This window comes from Lissotriton vulgaris, chromosome 3_1 (genome assembly GCF_964263255.1).
Source record: "Lissotriton vulgaris chromosome 3_1, aLisVul1.2, whole genome shotgun sequence".
Lineage (NCBI taxonomy): Eukaryota > Metazoa > Chordata > Amphibia > Caudata > Salamandridae > Lissotriton > Lissotriton vulgaris.
In genome coordinates, this window is record NC_141689.1 from 148,350,534 (window position 1) to 148,375,270 (window position 24,737).

Here is a 24,737-nt window from a genome sequence, read left to right on the forward strand (position 1 = left end):
TTAACAAAAAGCACTATCTATCTGCGAATAGAACTCTACCTCTCTGCCAAATTTCGTGTAATTCCGTTCAGCCGTTCGGGCTGTAGCCCTGGCTAAAGGTCCCTATGGAAAATTGCATGGGGAAAACATGTTTTGGGACCCCCCTTTTTTCTTGGCCCCCGCTTGACGAATCACCCCCAAACTTTCAGGGAAGAAGCAGAACCGAGCAGGTCATTTTCTTGGAGAAATTTGCAAAGATTCGTCACCGGCGCCAAAGTTATTCCAAATAGAATGTTGTGGATTTCCTATGGAAACTAGGTCCTAACTATAACTACCTCACAAAGTAAACAATGTTAACCCGGTTGGGTGGAGGCAGGCAGAAGGAAACGCTGTGTTGCTCCCAATGCGATCCCGGAAAGAGGCCCTTTCTACTCCCATTGTTTACTTTGTGAGGCCCCCAATCCATTTGGGTATCAGGAACTAGAATGGTACGCAGATGGACTACAGATACCACAATGCCATGCCTGCACACGCCCACATGGGCGGGATCAGTACAAACCAATAAAGTGTTCCGAAGCTACTTGGATGCCTCACTCGGTTATTTTACATGCCATTGACAAAGGGCTTACGGATTGAGACGCGTTTGGCATATGCAAACAGGAGGATGCAGGGGCTCGCTGTGGTTGCTTCTGCCAGATATGCTGAGCAGTAACCTTTCTACGTGCGATGTTTCTATGGGGACACCCTGGCTCTTTTGTGTATTGCAGCTGGTCCGGCGGCGGAGATATCCTGCTGCAGAACCTTGGCGGTTCCTGTTCCTCGTTATTACCAGCACGTTATGGGAGTAGAAAGGGCCTCATTCCGGGATCGCATTTGGAGCAACATAGCGTTTCCTTCTGCCTGCCTCCACCCAACCGGGTTAACATTCTTAACTTTGTGAGGCCCCCAATCCACTTGGGTATCAGGAACTAGAATGGTACGCAGATGGACTACAGATACAACAATGCCATGACTGCACACGCCCACATGGGCGGGACCTGTACAAACCAATAAAGTGTTCCGAAGCTACTTGGATGCCTCACTCTGTTATTTTGCATGCCATGGACAAAGGGCTCACGGCTTGAAACGCATGTGGCATATGCAAACAGGAGGATGCAGGGGCTCGCTGTGGTTGCTGCTGCCGGATATGCTGAGTGGTAACCTTTCTACGTGCGATGTTTCTATGGGGACACCCTGGATCTTTGTGTATTGCGACTGGTCCGGCTGCCGAGATGTCCTGCCGCTGAACCTTGGCGGTTCCTGTTGCTCGTTATTACAAGCACGTTATGGAAGTAGAAAGGGCCTCATTCCGGGATCGCATTGGGAGCAACATAGCATTTGCTTTTGCCTGCCTCCACCCAACCGGGTTAACATTGTTTACTTTGTGAGGCCCCCAATCCACTTGGGTATCAGGAACTAGAATGGTACGCAGATGGAATACAGATACCATAATGCCATGCCTGCACACTCCCACATGGGCGGGACCAGTACAAACCAATAAAGTGTTCCGAAGCTACTTGGATGCCTCACTCTGTTATTTTGCATGCAATTGACAAAGGGCTCATGGCTTGAAACGCGTTTGGCATATGTAAACAGGAGGATGCAGGGGCTCGCTGTGGTTGCTGCTGCCGGATATGCTGAGAGGTAACCTTTCTACGTGCGATGTTTTTATGGGGACACCCTGGCTCTTATCTATATAAATATATATATATATATATATATTACCTACTGGCGGTTGCCAGTAGGTAGTTGCAGTTAGGATTGGCTACCATAGGAAATTCCGAACATTCTATTGAGAATAACTTTGGCGCCGATTGAGGGATCTGCCTGTAATTTTCCCTAAAATGGTCTCCCTGCGCTCCGCTCCTTCCCTGAAAGTTTCGGGGGGATTCGTGAAGTGGGGGCTGAGAAAAAAGGGGGGTCCCAAAACGTGTTTTCTCCATGTTAATTTCCATAGGATGGTCTGACAAGTCTACAGCCCGAACCGCTGAACGGAATGACGCCAAACTTGGCAAAATTTTAGGGACTGGTACGCAGATGTGCCTTTGCTATGTTTGGTGAAAATTGCTCCAGTGGTTTTTATGAAAATTAAGTCGAAAAACACATATTTATCTATAGGCGCGCTGTGGGCGCTAACCGGGGCGCGTACCGGGGAGCGCACCCGGCGCGCTACGGGAGTGCGCGAGCGGAAAGCTGTTTGGCTGTCGGGTGTCTGTCAACATTCTAAGCAGTCCGGAGAGTCCGTCATCTTGTGTCTCGGGAGAATCGAGACACAAGAGGTGAAAAAAGAAAGGGGGATTTAATTAAAAGGGGGCAGAGTAGACACCCCCTGACCCCCTAGGTTTTCTGAGGGGGGTCTAGAAGGATCTTGAAGGGCTAAAAACCTTTTTTTTAAAAAAAAAAAAATTACGCAGGGTAATCGCTGGCGGCGCTCCCCGGTACGCGCACCGTGAGTGCACCATAGGGAAAAACTGTAAAAAAAAAAGAGAAAAAAAAATGTTGAGTGTTTAGAGGAAAGTGATGCATTGCTGGAGTGTGTCATAAAAATGATGCAACTCCAGTAATGCATCCTTGCACACGGGGCCAATTCCATGTGAAAGGGCCTGCGTCAGTCTTACAGCTGCTATTAAGCAGGCGCAAGATTTGGACGTAACAGCGTTATAAAAGTGACGCAGTGATATCTCTTAGAATTCACTGCATCACCTCTACGACCCTTTCTTATGTCAATACACCCCTTTTGTAAACATTACACCTGACGTAGGTATAATGTGGCGCAGGGGTTTACAAAGTGACGCATCTACCTAGATGCGTCACTTTGTAAATATGACTCAACAAGGTGCATTTTTTACACCACTGGTGCGTCACAAAAAGTGACGCACTGGTGGCGTAAAAGTGATGCATGGCCTCATAAATGAGGACGTCAGTCTTCTACTCAGGGCCTGCATCAGTCTTACGCCTGCTGTGATACAGGCGCAAAATTTGGACGCAACAGCGTCATAAAAGTGACGCAGTGATATCTCTTAAATTTCACTGCGTCACCTCTATGACCCTTTCTTACGTCAATACACCCCTTTTGTGTACATTACACCTGACGTAGGTATAATGTGGCGCAGGGGTTTACAAAGTGACGCATCTAGCTAGATGCGTCACTTTGTAAATATGACTCAATAAGGTGCATTTTTTACAGCACTGGTGCGTCACAAAAAGTGACGTACCGGTGGCGTAAAGTCACGCATGGCCTCATAAATGAGGCCTTCAGTCTTCTACTCATGCATCATATTAAATATATGACGCATTATGTCGCAAGTACTTACAGATACGTCAGTTTTTCAGACGTATCTGTAAGCGCAAAGTGATGCATTGCTGGAGTGTGTCATAAAAATGATGTAACTCCAGCAATGCATCCTTTCACATGGGGCCAGGCCCATGTGAAAGGGTCTGCACCAGTCTTACGCCTGCTGTGATACAGGCGCAAGATTTGGACGCAACAGCGTCATAAAAGTGACGCAGTGATATCTCTTAGATTTCACTGCGTCACCTTTAAGACCCTTTCTTGCATCAATACACCCCTTTTGTATACATTATACCTGTCGTAGGTATAATGTGGCGCAGGGGTTTACAAAGTGACGCATCTACCTAGATGCGTCACTTTGTAAATATGACTCAACAAGGTGCATTTTTTACACCACTGGTGCGTCACAAAAAGTGACGCACTGGTGGCGTAAAAGTGACGCATGGCCTCATAAATGAGGCCTTCAGTCTTCTACTCAGGGCCTGCATCAGTCTTACGCCTGCTGTGATACAGGCGCAAGATTTGGACGCAACAGCGTCATAAAAGTGACGCAGTGATATCTCTTAGATTTCACTGCGTTACCTCCACGACCCTTTCTTGTGTCAATACACCCCTTTTGTATACATTACACCTGACGTAGGTATAATGTGGTGCAGGGGTTTACAAAGTGACGCATCTACCTAGATGCGTCTCTTTGTAAATATGACTCAATAAGGTGCATTTTTTACAGCACTGGTGCGTCATAAAAAGTGACGTACCAGTGGCGTAAAAGTGACGCATGGCCTCATAAATGAGGCCTTCAGTCTTTTACTCTTATTTTTTCTTTCACTTTCTCTGTTTCGTCACTGCCTTACTTACCTGGTCTCACACTTACTTGTCTTTATCCAGTCTGTATCTCCACTTTTTCCAAAACATCACTGCTATTTTCTTACCCTTCCACACCCTCGTTCCTTTACTACATTTTCTTTGCATATCCACATTCCCCATGTTCACTCTTCTTCTCCTCACTCTCCTTCCCCATACTCACCTTCTTTCACTCCCCCTACTCTACTTCCCTTCTCCTCTCATCCCTTTCTGTGCTTTCTTACTCATTTTCCTCTCCTTTATCAATGCACTCCACTTCACTTACTCTTTTTCACTTTTTTAAGAACATAGCTCTTTGATGAGAATTGGAGTTAGTTCTGAAAATAACTTTTTTTTTCTTCTTTTTTCTTTTTTCAGAACAGGAACAAAAACAGGGAATGGCAAACTGCTCAACAGGAGCAAAAACAAAAAAAAACAAATTTAGGGCTGGGAACGGCAGTGATGGTTCTCCAATGCTCGAACCATGAGCAGCACACTTTGTTCTTGATAGCAAAGTAGCTGATCACAGTCTCTGCATTTAAGGACGCCTTTGTTAAAAGCAGGCTGAATATTCGGAACCAACTCTTGCGATCTCCCCCTCACCGAAGTTGTTGGTCCTCCGGTTGATGTAGAGGCCCCATCACTGGGAACCTCTTGTGCCAGAGCCCTGACACTCTCCCGGGTAAAATTCTGGGGGTGCCTCCTCTCCACATGGCGGATGATTGTGGAGTTGCCAAAAGAGTATTTCTTAGTGGGGTCACCCTGTGACAGGACAGCATGACATATCCTGCACTCCACTTTTGGAGCATTAACTTTCTTCTGGTCCTCAGGAATTGAAAAAAACTTCCAAATAAAGTGTTCTTTTACTTTTGGCTGAGGAACCTCTTCATCAATAAATTAATTGGTGTCATCTTCACTGCTTGATGGTCTGGCAGCCATGATAATCCAAGATATCCAACAAAGAACCGAGAGCTAAATGGCAGGTCTTGCAGTCACCAAAGTGAAAGAAGTGAAGGAAATGGTTAGGGATTTCATTCTTTGTAAAAAAAACTGTTAGCAACCAATGAAAAGAGTTATTTTAAGGTCACATGACTTGACGCGCTTACGCTGCGTGGACTGGAGCGCTTCCGGGGGCGCTTACGCAGCGCGAACGTAGGCACTTCCGGGGGCGCTTACGCAGCGCGTAAGAGTGACGTTTTGATAGCTTTACGGAAATGAAAATTCATTTTCATTTCGTAAATTATAAATATTGCTTTTATAAGTATGGTACAAAATGTCTTGCGTTATTATTTTCTTTTCATACATTTTTATTTAAACGAACGCAGAAATAGCACTCTCGGTGCGCTCTCGGAAGAGCTTACCAGTGCGCACCCTGAGCACCCCAGGAAAAAATGATTTAAAAAAAAAAAAAACATTGGAAAAATATTTTTTAAAGAAAAATAATAATAATTAATACTTACCCAAAACAGCAAATAAAAAAAATAAAAATCATAGGTTACAAATTTGATATAGAAAGGAATTAGCTTTTAAAAAACCTTTGAAATTCACTGAAAAAACCATAGGTTTCACAAACGTTATAGTTAGGAATTAGCTTTTCAAAAACCTTTGAAATTCAATAAAAAAAACATAGGTTTCACAATCGTTATAGTTAGGAATCAGCATTTAAAAAACCTTTGAAATTCACTGAAAAAACCATAGGTTTCACACCAGTTATAGTTAGCTGAACATTTTACTCATACAAAACCATTGAAATTCCCACGTTATAGTTAGTTGGATTCACTATAACTGGCGCTCCCGCAATCCACTGCTGATGATGTCACATATTACATCATTCATGACATGGTCAGTGACATCACTGATGACATCACTGATGATATCTCAAATGACATCACTGATGACATCATCTATGTGATAATATAATGCACCTCCTCACACTCTAATTTAATCTTTGATACATACAGTTTTGAATACAGACTACCATTCCTGAAACCATTGACACACCAATACTAGTTACTACATACACACTCACTGATTCCTAAGTTTACACACAAATCCACTCATTCAACCATACAATCACTCATACATACAGTCACTGATCAATACAACACTATCATATGCACTCATACACCTATACAGACACTGACACACTGCCACTCATCCATGGAGTTACTCACAAAACGAGTTAGTCATGCAAAGAATCAATCAAACTCCCATTTTCTTATCTATACAGTTATAAACACATAACCTTACTTATTCAAACATATACTAAAACATACTTACTCTCTTATACAATCACTGATACAAGTACACATTGATCCATACAGTCACTTACGCAATCACAGACTCTCATGTATAGTCATTGATATATGCCAACTCTCACATGCACTGTGTTTTACATATGTACTTACTTGGACATGTAGCACTGAGATATCCATTCACTCACCAACACATCCATGCACACAGGCAACCGTCCATTCAGCTATTTCCACATGCACTCTTGAACCCATACACCAAGTGAATCAACTGCTCACACATCTATGCACAGAGTCACACACCTCCCAGGCACCCACACACACACTCAGCCTCACATACAAATACTTGGGCAACCAATCAATAACCCATATAGCCACTCATATAGCTACTGATCAACACATGCAGCAGCTTACACAACAACAGTCATACTGATGCACGCATTCAGACAGTTTAGTCACTAACCCATGCATTTAGTAAGACACATTTAATCACTCACTCATACAGTCAGTCACGCACCAACTAAATCCTTCATCCAGACACTTATACACCCACTCATTCTAGGATATGTAAAACATATTTAAACTTTACAGCAACACACAAATGATGTATGGAACTTTTCAAAAACACACAGACACTGTATGATGTCATCAGGGATGTCATCAGTGATGTCATTTGAGATGTCATCAGTGATGTCACTGACCATGTCATGAATGATGTAATATGTGACATCATCAGCAGTGGATTGCGGGCGCGCGAGTTATAGTGAGTCCAACTAACTATAACGTGGGAATTTCAATGGTTTTGTATGAGTAAAATGTTCAGCTAACTACTAACTGGTGTGAAACCTATGGTTTTTTCAGTGAATTTCAAAGGTTTTTTAAATGCTGATTCCTAACTATAACGATTGAGAAACCTATGTTTTTTTTATTGAATTTCAAAGGTTTTTTAAAAGCTAATTCCTAACTATAATGTTTGTGAAACCTATGTTTTTTTCAGTGAATATATTATATATATATATATATATATATATATATATATATATATATATTAGCAGCCCGTCCCAACCTTGTCCGGGAGCAATTAGGCTTCCCCCGACCCCCGCCCGCCCCGACATTGTCCAGCAGCCCTGGACCCCGCCCGCTCCGACATTGTCCAGCAGCCCGGGCCCCCGTCTGCCCCATCCCCCGCCTGCCCCATCGCACGCCTGCCCCGACATTGTCCGCAGACCCCCCGGAGCCTAACCTCAGCCTCCGCCCCTCCCCCGCGCTCCTCAGTTCACCGCTCCTCCCGCCTGTCCCCCGGTCCTCACCGACTGTCCGCCGCTGGTCACCACTCCTCCCCCGCGCCATGTCCGCCGCTCCTCCTCGCGCTCCTGGACGCCGCTCCTCCCCGCACTCCTGACGTCAGCACGCAGGTCGCGTCCGGCGCTACTTCGAAGGGACTACTTTTTTTTTTAAGGTACATTTTTTAAATAACGCATATTTTTATAGTTTATATAGCCTATGCCCATCTGCACACCCTGACGATTACAATGATGCATCGGGTGTGTGGATTGGCGCTGTGGTTCCCGAGTTTACCCGCCTCAGAAGGTTCAAAGTTCTTGCTTTATAATAGTAGTATCGATATATATATATATATATATATATATATATATATATATATATATATATACACACACCAAGAGAACATAAAAAATATATAAATAAAGTCATATATATATATATGTATATATATAAATATATATATATATATATATATATATATGTATAAATATGATTTTATTTATATATTTTTAATGTTCTCTTGGTCTCGCGCATGGGTGGGAATATTCAGTGCTTATGACTATTGATGAGGATCTCCTGGAAGAGACTCTCAGTAGAGATATTCAAGATAAAACCTTTAGATGCAAAGATGATTTGTAGTAGAAGGTTACGTTATTGAGATGTACACATTCAATCATATAGGGGCTTAGAATTTTGAGGAAAAAGAAAATGGAAAATATGCACACCTAAGTGGATTCTTTGCTTACTTCAGTTAAAAAGAAGTAAGAGGCTGCCCCTTTTATGCTCTTCGGTGTTTTAAACATCAGAAACTGGCATTCAGCCTCTTTCAGCCTCTAATATTTACATAAATATGACACACTTTAAACAGAATGATAACATATATGTCAAACATCAGTCCAGCTGGGGAAAGGAGTTTGGACAGAAATAGATTCCATGGTTTGCTTACAACATTACTCAGGTTTGAACACAATTTGAGTGAACATTCATCAGTATTCACACAATCCTGCGAGCATTATGCTAGTCTTCAGCCAAGATGTATAAATGACACCTTTATACCTTAATGACAGACACAACTATTGGTATGTGACCTGTCACACTTGTTCTTGATTTGTCTTACAGTTGCACAGATTTGGAATAAAATGTTTATAATAATGAATGTACTAATTGAAGTGCTCTTGCAAACTACAAGATTCATTATGTTCAGTGATCTTGCCCAAGAGGATTTCGAGGCTTCAGATAAAGGGAAAGGGTTAGAAGAGTAATAATCACAGGAAAGAAGGTGTTTTTGCCAAATTAGAAGAGCATGAACAACACAGATGTATTTTCGTCGTTACAACAACTATCTTCTTTAGCTTCAAGAGAGAACATGTATGTCAGAAATGGTGTCATGTCTATGGACTCGAGAGCTTCCTTTGTCTCAGAGTCATGGGGTCATGTCACCACTTATCCTAAACTCACAGCCAGACGATGGCATAGTTGCATACCTATAAGTGTCGGATGGCTCAACTGCAGTACATTTCGGGTGCTTGGTGGCTCTGCTGGCCCATCACTTAGGAAAGACAACGCTCAGCACAGAGGTGCCACATCCAAGGTGGGAGTCCATACTAAGTTGTGCATATTTGCATCCATCCCAATATGGCCGCCACAAGGGCTATTTAGGATAGGGAATACAGATTGACTTCCTCCTTCCTTCACATGGGAGGCTGAGACAGTGTTAGACTTCGACATGCACAGGTCGGTGGGTTTTACGCGCTTGACAATAAGAGCATAAGGGATGAAATTTTCTTTTGCAATAGCTGTTGTGCATTGCAGCAATCATTTTCATATTTAATAGTATTTTGCAAAATGACCTAGGTACAAAATGGCCAGTTCGTAACAACATAAATCATAACAGGTCCCAATCCAACCTATTTCACCAACATTCATATACTGCGATTTATAACAAATAGATGCTTTCAATGGGATGGTGGCCTGCTTGGGTCAGGAAACCACCATGTTTGTAATTGCATTTCAACAAAGAAAACTCTTTTTTTATAAATGCAGTCTTCTTTCATTAAAGGGAATGGGAGCGCATTAAAAAAAGTTATTATTTTTTTAGGTTTGTTTGAGAGTTGGCAGTGGTGCTCTGGATCAATGACTACTGCCCAATTAACTTTTGCGAATGTGTTAGCATCACAACTTGGAAGTTGGTAACTTTTCAATGTTTACGACCAGATCCCAGTTGCAAAACATGGATGCATCCCTTAATGAATCGTTCTTTTCAAGGCACACTCTAAAAAACGCCCCTTCCCAACAGCGATTTGTTATGGGTTTCTAAACCCAATTAACGATTCAGTAATCTGTTACTGAATCCCAAAACAGATTTATTACATAACAAAGAACCATTTTGAGGTTCCACTGTCTGTGATTTTGTGAATCGCATGCGTTGTGACTGCACAATCGCTTTGTACATCATGCCCCTAGTTTGCACCCAGACTTTCCCCTCATCGTAATCCTTCATTGTTTTCTTCCCTTCCTTCCCTCTCCATCCTATTTAATGGAGATTTCTTACTTCTATTACTTTTCTTCATTTGTTAATGACATGTTGTTATTCTGCCTTCTGGAGAAAATTTCTCCTGGATTCCTTGCCACCTTGGTAAACCAGAAATTAAAGTATTTTAAATGTAAGCAGCTTGTCAGGTTCCGAGTTTGTAGACCCACTGATGCCCCTGCCATCCCTGTATAGCTGCATAGGTAGTATACCTGAAGTTGCTATGTGCAACAGGAACTAGGGATAAAACTGGAAAGGGAGTGATAAAGATTAAAAAACTGAACTGGAGGTCACTCTTCCACACTGCCACATATCTATCAATTGATAGCACCACACTGACTTGATGTGAAAAAAGGTGAGACTGCAGAGGCAAAGAGGGATTGACAGCTGGTTGAGAATACATTGAAACATCAAGTTTGAAAAGCTTACCAGCAGCAGGCATTTTATTGACAAAGCGTAAGCTAACTTGGAGTCTATCAGACATCCCCACAACCCTATTCTTCTCACCAGTCAGAATCTAGGAGGTTAACAGAATAAGGAACAACAAACACACACAGATCTAGGATGAGAGGAGAGAAAGAGATATAGCGGGTAACCAAGGGAACCGAAAGGGAAGAAAACAACAAATGGGACGAATAACAGGTGTGTACTAATTCAAAAGCGAAAAGCCAGTGCAACTAAAACCTTTCTTTTTAATTAATACTCCTTGATTCAGTTGCGTTTTGTGATGTTGTGTATACCTTTCTTGGCGCCAGGACGCCCCTTTGCTGGGGTAGCTGTGCGCGGTACAAAAACCAATAACATAACATAACATAACATAACTCATTGCTAGGGAAAACACATATGCCCAGTGAGTTCTTAAGTAGGCCTGTTACAAATGAATTTACTGATTGTCAGACTATGCACCCAGTACAAGCAGGAACCACAATTCTAGGCACGGTAAGTCAGATACACACTTGAAGAGTACCTATGGTAACCCTCGGTAGCCTGGCACAGAGCAGTAAGGCTAATTTAAAGAGGCAATGTAAGTGTTGATGCAGCACAACACATAGTAAAGCAATCATAAACACCACAAACAGACTCCCCACAGGTTTAGAAAAATAGATTATTGTATTCTGAACAAAACAAGACCAAATTGATAAAACTCCAATAAGTGCAAGTTGAAATATGATTTTTTTAAAATAAGTGTCAATATAGTGCTTGAAAGCAACTAGCTCTTTAGGGGTTAATTGAGATTTCGCTGGACCATGGCAAAGTCAACAGTTCAAACCAACCACAATGGAGCACAGGCTGGGTACAGTAGCCAAGCTGGCCTGGGGAACAGAGTAACTTGATCCTGGTCGCAAACAAGATACGCGGGATCAATGCATTGATCCACAGTAAAACAGGTGCATTGATTTCACACATGCATTGATGGCAATGCATTATTTTCCGATGACAAGTGTTGGAGACGAGATGCACGATTCCAAAGCCAATGCACGGGTATCTCTTCGCTTGTCGTAAGGATGCGTCAATTGTCCTTCTGTGGTGGCAGCAATGCGTTGTTCGATGCAGCGGTTCCGGTGATGCTGCTCGGGCCCCAAATGTGATGCACCAATTGTACTCCTGCAACAGGGTCAATGCGTCGGTTCTGTTCCAGCTGACAGGAGATGCATCGATTTCACTGGTGCAAAAACTGGGTCCACTTCCAGTGAACCAGGCACAGGAACAGGGGTTCCTTGAGTCTCAACAACAGAAGGCAAGCCAACAAGCCCTGGGAGATCACCTTGGTTTCTAGGGAGAGCCCGGTTCTCTCTTAGCAGGGGCGGAGAGCAGCAGGGTAACATAAGAGGATAAAAGCAGTCTATCCAGGGTAGCAGTCCAACAGAGTAGCAGTCTTTGATGTAGCACAGCAGTTCTTCTAAAAGAGTTCAGTTACAGGTCCAGAAGTGTCTGATTTGAAGGGGGTCAGCGACCCAGTACTCATACCCAGTTGTGTCTTTGAAGTGGGGGTTCTTTCTAAACAGCAGCGGTCCCTTACAAGCATAGGAATACAATCTAATAAATATAGACACAGTCGTGTCTATATTGGTATGACATGTCCAGCCGGACAAAGGTCTAATATTTACTCGTTTGTTAATATCAACAATTTCATCAGCAATTTACAAGGTGGGGCACAAGCCTGTACCCTACTTAGCATTCATGAAACTTACAGTTAGGAAACGTAAAACACAAAGGGCTTTTAGGCAAAAGCTTACGGTTCTGTTATTTTCACAGTCTATAATTGTCAAACTGAAGATTAATACACCTTTACATATTAAGTGACCTCAAGGTTCATAAATGTATAAGGTGCGCAATTTTGTCAACGGCGTTTCAATCCCACTACACCAGTATGGGGATCATCATCAGGACATGTAATAAATGCCTAATAGATACAAACCTCATTTGCCATGGGGAAAAGAAAGGGAAGGAAATGACAACAAAAAACCAATGAGGTGAATAATTCGGAAATGGGAATATTTCAACAGAGTGTCGGTTCCGTCTAATGCCAGTGAAAAGGCATGCAACCTGTAACAAGGTGATGTGGCTGAGACACGCAGACAATTGCTCAGGACAAATGCTCTATCCAATAATTGAGATACCTCCAAAGCGTGTGAATTGAAACATACAATAGAAACGTAAAGCAGTTATCATACTGTATTTAAGCTAGGAGTGATGCGTGGGTGGTCAGTTTATACTAATTGCCTGGAGCAAGAAGTGAGGCTGGTGGGATATCCGCACTGAAGGAGATAAGAAATAGGTCGTAAAGTGACAGTGTGCGGGTGATGGGTATTTGGACAGCGGAAGCTAATCCAGACAAGCCAAATTTGGCGTGAAATAAGCGACGTGATTAGTGCTGGTGGGATTACGCACTAAAGGTAATAAATAACAACCCGCAAGGAGACATTGTGCGGGTGACGGGTAATCGGAGAACGAAAGTTAAACCGGACAACCTGAATTAACGTGAAAAACTGCGACGTGATTAACGGCGTTTAAAATTGTGGCGTGGTGTTTGGTGAAAACGGTCATCGAAATAAGGAGGCGCTTACCGTGGACAAGCCAGGAAGGAACAAGGCTCTGGAAACGGTATCGTTCAATAGGTTTGCGAAGGTCGGAGGCCCTGTGAGAGTGAAACTATCAGGGGCCGTCATCAGGCAAGACAGCAGTGAGTGGAAGGATATAAACCAAGGGCTTACCAGAGTCGGGATCCTAGAAGAAGCGTCAGGCCAATTAGGGCAGTAGGAGCAATCGCTTCTGTATGAGCAAAATTGCCTGGAGAGAAAAGTTGGAGGACCGGGTCAGAGATGGCCATAACTCGCAATAAGTGAACCGCTTGTGGTAGCGTGTGTGGACTTACTGAGAGAGTCATGCAGTGTCGCACAGTCATGATGGGAAGGTGAGCTGGCAGTGTTCAAACAGGCCTCCTTAAGGCGATATGTGCATCCTGATTGGCTAAGGAAGTCACATAGTTTTAGTTGAAATGAATGAGGGGTGCGGAGTTAAGTCGGGAAGGCGACCATCTTAAGATGGTCATGGTAATTGAATGTTAAAGGGAAAAATTACGTATACAGAAAAATGAGTGCATACTAAATACAAAACAACATTAGAAACGATAAACGATAAAAAATGAGGGCATACAAAATACAAAACAACATTAGAAAAGTTAAAACACATGAGACACAGAAATATTCGGGGAGTTAAAAATGCACACGTAACAATCTTGAGTCACTAGTTCAAGTGTACTGCAGCAACCACAATTGTAGGTTGTTTAGAACAAGGAGGTACAGCCCTCGAAAAGGTTCAAGTCAGAGTTTATATCAGAGAGGTCCAGTCCTCAGGAAGGTTCAGGCCAGAGTTCAAGCTATCTGTCTTCAGAATCCATTTGAGTTCCTCTTTGTTTGGGATCCTGGTCAGGTCGCCGCCCCTTGGAGGTAAAATAACCTGACAGATCACGGTCCAATGAATGTCATTTCCAGTATGTCCTTTGTGAGTAAAGTGCTCAACGAGGGGGGCATTAGCTGTTTTGCACCAAATTCTGTTTCGATGCTGTGAGATGCGTAACCTGATTTTCTGTTTTGTTTGTCCCACGTAAATCATGTTACATGGGCAGAAGATGGCATATATTAGATTACACGTGTTACAATTAGTAAATGTCTTGAGTGTATTCTTCACATCTTTAAACACAAATTCCTTACATTCGATGGTATAGTCACACAAAACACAGTTTCCACATTTGGAATGGCCACGGAGGAGAGCTAAGGACCACAGATCATGCAATGTTGGATTGGGGTTATTGGTTGGAGGGAGGGCTGCCCTCACTAGTTGGTCTTTTATATTTTTGCTCTTCTTAAATGCAAACATAGGCATCTCCAAGTTAAGAGTACCAGCATTCAGAATGGGACAGTTTTTTCTGATTGTCTTACGGATTGTATTGGATACTACAGAAAAGGTAGTGACACAGACTAGTCGTAATGTAATGATGATACTTGTAAAGCGCACTGTTACACCGTCTCGGGGTGTCCTGGCGCTGAAGACCGCTGGGGAACCCGTCCTGGCTTTCCCTGTGAGATGGTCCCTTCTGGGTATCTCCAAGGTGAAACCAGGCATCCCCGGCGTCTGTGGGGGACCGTTGTAGAGATGAGGCAAGCTTAATGCCCAGAGTTGCCGAGTGTGATCCCTGGTTAGATTAGGCACCGAGGCGAGAATTATCGAGTCCATTGACCCTGGTCCACAACCCTGCCGCGTCGGGAATTGAACCCTGGTCCCGGGCCGTTCTCTGCTTCCGGGGCTGCCGCCTCTAACCAGTGAGCCACACCACTCCACTCGTTCCGTCTTCTTTTTAGGTTTGGGTTCCAGCAAGGTTTCACGTGGGCAATACCACGCCCTTTTCATGGCACTCCTGACCAGGCGGCACAGGTAGCTCCTGAATGTCAATTTGGCAGAGAGTGATTTGGCCTCATTATAGTAGTCAGTTTTCTGAGAGCAATTCCTCCTAATTCTCAGGAATTGTGAATAAGGAAGGCTATCTCTTAGTGCTCTAGGGTGACAGCTATTGTAACTAAGCAAAGTGTTGCGTTCAGTCTGTTTACGAAAAAGTAATGTGAAGAGGAAACCTTCCTTGTGTTTGATACACAGGTCCAGAAACGGGATGGTTGTGTTGCTGTGAGTGAGAGTGAATGTAAGGCCATTGCAGTTATTATTGAGCCAGTGGAGAAACGACTTGAGGGCATCAACCGCACCACCCCAGATAAGAAAAATATAGTCTATATAACGTTTCCAGTTAATTATGCCTTGGTGGAATGGATTACTGGTGGGCAGGATGGTATTACATTCTAGCCAATCCATGTACAGAATTGCTAGAGTTGGAGCAAAAATAGCACCCATTGAGGTGCCCCTCACCTGTTGGTAAAACTGGTTTTCAAAGACAAAGAAATTCCTTGTTGGACAAATCACTAAAAGTTGTAAAATAAAGAGAGTGGGCACAGTGTGGACGTGGTCTCCTATTTAGTATTGATTCCATATGTCTTTTTTGTGGGATGTTTGTATATAGAGACTGTACGTCCAACGTACATAGAGTCGCATTGTCAGGATCAAAAGGATGATTTTCAATTATGTTGATCATTGACATGCTGTCCCTGAAATAACAGTCAGTGTTAGGTACAAAGACTTGAAGTGGGGGTGACTTCAAAGAAGGGTCTTTGAAAATGCACATAATCCCTTTCTTCCTAGCACTGGCTCCAGACTAGCTGAAGCTGTTAGTCAGCCCTTTGTGTGGGAACAGGACATTGCCTATTCAGGTGTAAGTGTCACCTCCTCCCTACCCTATGTGCCCAGAAAGGGCAATAAGAATATAGATGAGTACTCAGACTCACCTAACCTTTCTGTGTTTGTGGTTGTCTAGAGGTAATGTACAAAGTGTAGCTGTCGCCCACCCCTGATATGTACTAGAAACAGGCTGCAAGCAAACAGAGCTGTAGGAGAAGAGAAATGTCCACTTTCTAGAAGTGCCATTTCTGAAATAGAAATGTTAAATCCAACTTTACCAGTAAACAGAAATTATCATTATCATTCCAAAAATATAAAAGATGATACAGCTACTGCTTTCTAATCAGGAAGGTCAGCTTAAAAGTGGGAGCTCTAAGGAATCCCTTTGTGCGGCTGACCTGTGTCTGTTGCTGTTTCTCTCTGCCCTGCCGCCGCTCTTCCTGGTCCCCCCTTGCTGCTGCAGACTTCACCAGCACAGCGCAGCCAGCGTGGAGAGGGGGACTACAAGTCCCGTGATTCTCTGCGGCGGAAGACACCACCGCCCTCATCGTGCTCGCAGACGCATAAAACTGACCTGAGCCCTGGTGGAGCTGGAGCTCTAAGGAATCCTTTTGTGGGGCTGACCTGTGTCTGTTGCCGTTTCTCTCTGCCCTGCCGCCGCTCTTCCTGGTCCCGCCCTCGCTGCTGCAGCCTTCACCAGCACAGCGCAGCCAGCGCGGAGAGGGGGACTACAAGTCCTGTGATTCCCTGCGGCGGAAGACACCACCGCCCTAATCGCGCCCGGAGGCGCATAAAACTGACCAGAGCCCCCGCGTGGCGGGATCGTGTGCGGGTCGCGCCGGGTTAAGCCCGGGACAAGGGCGGGACCGTCTGAGGCCGTCCGAGGCCAGAGGAGGCCAGGCTGGGCCACCCTATTGTCATTTCTACTTTGGACAGTAAGCTTTAAATACAAATGGACTGTAGCACTTGGCTGCAGGATTCTGAATTCTGAATTCTGGTTAGCACTTGTTTGATTGCTTACTGGAATGAATTTCTATGCTAGGGCTCATTCTTATGGGATTGTCCGATAATTTTAATTTTAATTTGGAATATTTAGGCATTTGTCTCAATGGCGGCTCGTGCTGGAAGGGGAAAAAGAGTAGGGGCGGGGGATCCATAAGTGGTACAGTGGATAATTTTATTACCAGGTGACTTCTGTTTTGGAGCACAAAATTGCCCTAACCGAGCGTTGCGTTTCAGTTGAACCAATGTATATAAGGAGGTCTTCTTTAGGTCCACTAATGTTGGCTATTTCCCCAAATCAATCAGAGGGGCATGACAACAGAAGAAATCTCTCGATTAATGAGGGCGCTAACTCGAAAAATACAGAAGCTAGCATCCTAGAAACATCTCGAACAAATGGAACTAGTCCCCATGTTATAACATGTACCCCTGGTAACAAGATTATACCTGTTAGTATTATTATGGACCCGATAACAAAGATTAACATAGACAAGAAGAAAGGGAGTGCAAAGAGGGAACGAGGAGGGGGTGTCCAAAAGGGGAGATGCCCAAAAATTATAAAAACTGCACAAATATAACATAATGTAACAGAAGAAGGGGTGGCTATTGTTCACTCCACACTAACACCTGAAGCATCGCCAACTATTCCTCATTCAGTCCCAACTAGCACTCTGGGGGCTGACCCAACTATTCCTTTGGCACAATTATTTGATGGACTCATATTACAGGTGGAGCAACTAGTAAAGTCTCTAATCTTGCCCCTTGTTGAAAGAACAAAACAAATTAGTGAAAGGTTGGAGAGATTCGAACAGTCCACTGTAGACAATCTAAAAATGTTGACTGAGTCTATATCCAGTAGTAGCTTGGCTATTGCAAACGTCCAGAAACCCATAGTAGCCTTGGCCAACGAGCTGGCTCTCCGAACAACAAATACCCTGACCTCTGTGGCCTCCGTCAATACTGGGCTGGCTTTTACAACTACGGGGAATGGACTAGCTGGCTCTGATGGAGATCTGCGGAGGCCACGGAAGGAGATACAGGAAAGTCAATAAAATACACAAATCCTGCCCAAGGAAACTGTTGCTTTGGATACTAATAATACGCTGCAGAAAAACTCCTGCCTAAAAACTGTTAATTTACCACCTGAATCGGCCCCGTATGTCGTTGTACTAACGGGGGTCCCGGAGTAGAAAAATGATCAAACTGAAACCTACTCTCAGCTTAAAAACAAAGCAATATTCTGGTTGAATCAGAATAGACCACTCCCAAAATACATCAATGGGGAGGTTCTCTTTTCCCGTAGAGTAGGTTGGGTGGGACAAAGACCAAAGGACTCTGTCATTGTAAATGTCAGGGATAGGCGTGTAGTTGGTTGTATTTGCGACCAATACCATACAAGGGGTAGAAGTGGGATTAATACCGTAGATTTAAGCTATTTTTATCATCCATCACCAGTACTACGATTGGCCCAAAATTTCGTAGAAATCAAAGAAAGAGGGGCGATGGGAAGCTTTGAGAACGACTTCCGTGTCCCTATTTGCAATCGCTTTACAGAGCTACATGGTTTGGAAGAAGTTGACTGACTGAGAGATCAGAAAGCGAGTTCATTATTTGCAAAGGAGAGTGCTCTTGTGGGTGTCAACAATAAAAAGGTCACTGAAAGACAGCAAATGAGGCCACCTTGGTTTCCTTCCCTTCAGTTGGTCTCTAGACCGCCTACAAAGAGGGAGAAGGATTCCGAGTTGAGCATCACGGTTGCCGATGAAACCCCTATTAGTAAATTATCCACTGGTAGAGGTAGGGAGACTATAATAGTGGCCTCAACTCTATTAGAAGTTATTAATACCCCTGACCGGCAAAGAGTAAATCAGGCCAATAAAAATAAAGGCGGTACTTGGAGTAGGTCTGAACTGAGCTCTAGTGTTGAACCCATTATTCCAGTATTGTTTGAGAATACAAACAGAGAAGTCAGAATTCCGGACCTATAGAGTACATCTACCATTAAACTGAGGTCTTGGAATATTGCCAGTTTAAAAAAGAACCTGATTGACCCTTTGTGGCAAGATTATATTGAGAGTGCCGATATTATATTATTTCAAGAAACTTGGGCTCTTGAACCACATTATAAAATTGGATTTAAATCTTTTAGCGTTTCCGTTACCAATCTAAACAAAGGAAGACCCTCAGGAGGTCTGGCAATCTGGACAAAAAATACTTAGGGTTAGATTGTATTCAAATTGATTTTAGTAGCCCAGATATTTTAGGAATAAGGTTCATGGGAGCCAATAAAAGAGAAGTCTGTGTCCTAAATGTTTACAGCAGGCCCTCTAGGGCGAACAAAGAGGTAGAGGTCATCGAGCAACTAGATAATATTCTCTCGAATTGTGACCAGAAAACTCTGATTAATATAGGGGGAGATTTTAATAGAAAATTCGAACCCATAATTGGTTTAGAAAGTATTTTTGACCAGGAGGACAATGCCAATAATATCCCTGGAATTAAAACTAAAACACCAGTACAATGCTCAAAAGCCGCAGCTCAGATTTTGAGTTTGACTGCGGCTCATGCACTGCGAGCCTGTAATGGGCGCCTTCCTTCTGATAGTCCATGCAGACCAACTTTCAAGCAGGGTACCTGCTGTAGCCATTTGGACTACATAATGGTCTAAATTCCACTTTGGCCGATGGCAATAGACCTTGTAGTGGATGAGCGCATTGAAAGTGACCACCTCCCACAAAACCTGAATATTGGTTCAGCATTATTTAATCTGTCCCATATGGGAGGATCTTCCAGCCAGCATACCAACATGGACCCACTGCTGTCTAATAATCGTAGAGCATTGAAGTGGCCTGTGGTATTGGGGAACGAGAATACTGTAAAAAGAATCTACGATTTGTATGTAGACCTTCTGTCACCTTTCGATAATGTCCCAGTGCATTAGATCCCTATTACATGGATCCATGAAAAAATGACTCTGGGACTGGGAGAAATACTAACTAAAGCCACCAAGCCAATGAAAATAGGCCAGCTAAATTTAGCTAAGGGGGATGTTTGGTATGATAAGGCCTGCCCCCATGATAAAAAGGAACTAATTGCGGCTACAAAATGTAATGATGTGCCAATGCTCATGGAAAAAAGGAAAGTTTATAAGGAGACACTTGCAGAGGCAAAAAAAAGTTGGGATGGTAAAATTTGGGCGGACCTGCTTGAGGCATGTAAAACAAATGACCATGTATCCTTTTGGGCTAAGATAGCCAGGGGCACCAGAGAAGGAACCCCCGCTAGGGACACGTTTCTCAAAGCCAAAGTGTGGACTTCACACTTTGCAACATTATATCTTTCGCCTGGAAACAAGCCCATATTGGACAATCATGAGAAAGGATTAGACCCAAGTGAGATACCCCTGACTTTTAGTATGGCTGAAACTATTGCAGCTATAAAGGCAACTAAATCCGGGAAAGCACCTGGGCCAGATAGGATACCGGGGGACCTGTGGAAACACAAAAATATGCTATGGGCTCCATATATAAACTGCGTATGTAATAATATTGCAAGGGGAGCGCCAATTCCAGAGACATGGCGAGGCGCCGAAATAGTAACTATTTTTAAAAAAGGAGACAGAATGAATCCGGCCCATTATAGGTCTATTAGCCTGCTTGATGTTCTTCAGAAGGTATTTGCACGTCAAGTATTAACTAAGCTAAGTGCTTGGATGGAGGAAACTGGTACTCTAACTAAGTACCAGGCTGGTTTTAGAAGGAAAATTAGCACTGTTGATCAAGTCTTCAGATTTTTATGCATCATCTGGAAGTACATCAATATAAAGAGGGCACACTTGCATGTGGCCTTTGTCGACCTCAGGGCGGCCTTTGACCTTGTGCCCAGAGGTGCGCGCTGTGGTCGAGATTGAGAGATCAAGGGGTCCCTGGGAATATTTTGAACCAGATGATTAATCTTCACGAGGCTAATTACGCCAGGGTGAGATGGGGACCAAATGGAGAATTGAACGAGCGCATTGAGATAAGGAGAGGCGTGAGGCAAGGATGTGTGTTGGCACCCACACTATTTTCCTTGTATGTCAATGACATACCGGACACCCTCTTGGGTTGCGAGCACGACTCTCCCAAGCTGGGTGATGAACATTGTTATTCGCAGATGATACTATTTTAATCTCACAGCCACCCAGAGGATTACAAAATTTACCTGATGCCTTTCGTGTTATTGTGACGAAAAAGGTCTGGAAATTAACTCGTCCAAAACGAAGTATATGGCGGTTAATCCTCACAGAAATTTTAAAAGAACACTAACCGTTAATAATGAAATGATCGAGTTTGTGCATGGTTTTAATAATTTGGGTATTACTTTAGACACCAAAATTAACTGGAAATCTCAAGTGGCTAGAAGTAAAACTCTTCTTGTTCAAAATCTCGTCCTAATAGCTAAGAGACATAAGAACGGCTACTGTAAAGCAGTGACTCCCGCACTAGAGCTATATAAATTCAAAGCCCAATCTGCCTGCCTTTATGGGGTGGAACTATGGGACGACACAGTTAAATGTGCCTTCATGACAAACGAAAAATTGTTTTTCAGACAAATGCTAGCAATGCCACGGCGTACACCCCTATTACCACTTACAATGTATCTTAATATACATCGCACTGATGATCATGCTACTTTGCGACCGTTGTTATATTGGGTACGTCTATGGGCAACAGATGAACTAGCTGATTATAGAGATGCCCTAAAGGAAGTTATGAAAATATAAAATACGACTTGGCTGATATGGTTGAACCACATCCAGATTGGTTTACAAAGCTCGGGCTATATCAGTATTGGGCTGACCCTAACTGTTTGACTTTGGGCTGCAAAAAACTGTTAAAAGAAAGATACTGGGACTACCTGAATACCTCCATGCTACAGAAACCGAGGGTAGGTGCCCTAACCCTCGAGTTCCTGGGTGTGAAAACAGCGAGTAGTTTCGAAGGATTTATGGATGAGATTTTACCGTCTCTAGCAAAGTCTCTGTATTTAAAATTTCGATATGGCATACTCCAAATCAAGGCCAACACTGCTAAATGGGTGTGCAATGTTGATAATGCAGGGAGGGAAGCTATGGCAAAATGTGCTTTGTGCACTATGGGAACAAAAGAGGATGAGGCACATATACTATTCTTGTGTTCAGCCTACACTCATTTAATGAAGAAATGGATAAAACCTATTTGTCGCCTTCTGGGATTCAGGCACCTTTGTGATGCCGAAAGAGTCCTCAGAAGTGAGACTATTCAACCCATCGTCTTCAGTGTAAGCAGATATCTTTTCTCTGTGGAGATAGTGCGAAGGAGACGGGGTCTTAGATTTTAAGAACATAGAGATACAGCCAGTGCGTTTGATGTAATATAGTAGCGGGAATTTTGGGCATAGGGGACAAGAACTGGTGCTAGGATTATTCATATATTGTATAGGAAAAGGAAGTAATACTCTTTATAATAAGTATGTTTTAAAAAACTAATATTTATTACAAGAAACTCGATTGTACTAATTTTATCGAATGGTAAATGCATTTTCCGTTTTAACTAGAAAAACATGTATATATTGTTTTAATATTGCAATTGCCTCAGAAGAATTTTTTTTAAAGGAATAATGAATGTGAAAGTGGGCGTGATTTGGAATTTTTGGGCTGTAGACTGTTTTCTTCTTTTAAATAATGATGTGAATCTTTTATGGTTTTGAATAAAGATACTTGACTTGACTTGAAAAAAGTGGATTAAGAAATTTCCAATGTTAACATATGAGGAGTAGGACTCAGTTGAGAAAACAAATGTAGGTTTTTTTACTACTAGGGCATGTAAAACTTAAAAGTACATATCCTACCTTTTACTTACATAGCCCCTTGCCCTATTGGCTACCTAGTGCCTATCTTAGGGGTGACATGTGTAATAAAAGGGGAGATTGAGGCTTGGTAAAAGGTTTCAAATGCCAAGTTGAAGTGACAGTGAAACAGCACACAGTCTCTACGGTGGCAGGCATGAGACAGCTTTGAAAGGGTACTTGTGCAGGAGGCACAATCAATGCTACAGACCCACGAGTAGAATTTCATTTACAGGCCCTGGGTATACGGTTTACCCATTTACAAAGGACTTACAAGTAACAAATATGCCAATTTTGTATACACCAATGTTACCATGTTTTGGGGAGAAGCACAGGCACTTTCCCACTGGTCAGCAGTGGTAAGGTGCTCAGAGTCCAAAGGCCAATTCAAAGAATCAACATAAAAGAGAAGGTGAGAGGCAAAACGTTTGTGGAAAGACCACCCTAAGGGTGTTAGGTCTAACAGGGCTCAGTCATCAATGACCCACAAATGACTCCAGCTCAGGAAATGAGTAACATTCTAGTCTGCGGTTAGCTACTTGTTCAAATTTCTGTAGTGTCCACTGTGCTGACTTCTACCATCTCCAACCCCTAAGCTCCTTATGTGTAGTCAAGATTCATGCTTGTTGGCTAAATTCTGTGCCTGATGGTACATTTAATAAGCAAATATGCATCTTGAAAAATGATAGGCATACATGTCAAATTGAATAATCTGAATAATTATTTTAGCCAATTTGTGGGAAAAATGGATTGAAAGGTTAGCAGATTATATGTGGGGTGACTTCCTACCACTCCAGTAGAGGATAATAATTACTTGACACTCTATCAATGTATTGGTTGTTGCATGAGTAGCCCCTCAGAATGGCCTGAACTTCAACTAAACCAAGAGAATCAACAGTTTGGCTCACAAAACCAGTTAAATGGTACTCACTGGGGGATTTCTGATTTGATTAGCTTATTTTGTTAATACAATCTCTAGTAAAGCATGATATAACCTGTACACAATTCCTACATCACAATACATAAAACTGTAAAACGAATAAATAAATAATACAGAACAATTTTAAATTGACAGAATGTAGATGAGTTTATAGACTAACTATACGGAAGAAGGTAACTACTGTCCAAACATAATGGGTGAATACTTGAAATAAAGTAAAATTGATAGGAATCCTGTTATGAGGCATAATGGCTAGAGCTGCCGCTTTTGAAGCTGTGGAAGCAGGTTCGAGTCTCGGCGTCGGCTAAACATTCTGTAATTCTGTGCAAATCACGTAATCTCTCAGTGCCTAAAAATTAACGTAATGTCTGTAATACAACTGGTACTCATGTAAAGCTCAATGATATCTTCGGGTCGAGTTTACTCTATATAAAACTACAATAAATATCAAACAAATCACTGAATTTGATTTGGTTCTGTTTTCTCCTTTACTCCTTCAGATTTTGGTACAAATGTTTATAGCAGAGTCTGTTTCAGATGCCATCTGTGATCTGTTACTGGCTGGCTTAGACTCAACTGACATACCTTATTCTGAAGAACAAAAACATAATCTGTCACAGTATACCTTAAGCTGAGGAAATCAATTCCAGTAAAACCTGCAATGTTCAAACTTCAATTACTTCTATGAAGCTAAAACTTATATTTAAAAGAATGTCATAGTTAACAAGGCCACTTTGTAAAATGTCTGATAGAACTTAAGTCTTAATTATATCCAGAGACAAAACCATATATTTGGCAACTCCTTATTTACCAACTATGGCCCAAGAAACCTTCTCACAATCAGTTAGATGTGGCTCGGCCCACTCGTTCAGGTGGGGTTAGCTCCTATTAGATCAATGATGCATTATGTGCTTGCCTTTAATT

At 42.7% G+C, this 24,737-nt stretch overlaps 1 protein-coding gene across 1 annotated transcript in view; it reads right to left on the reverse strand.

The window, feature by feature from the left end:
- Positions 1 to 24,737, reverse strand: part of LOC147726124 (receptor-type tyrosine-protein phosphatase mu-like) — a 1,369,719-nt gene that overhangs the window by 293,211 nt on the left and 1,051,771 nt on the right. The window lies entirely within an intron of this gene.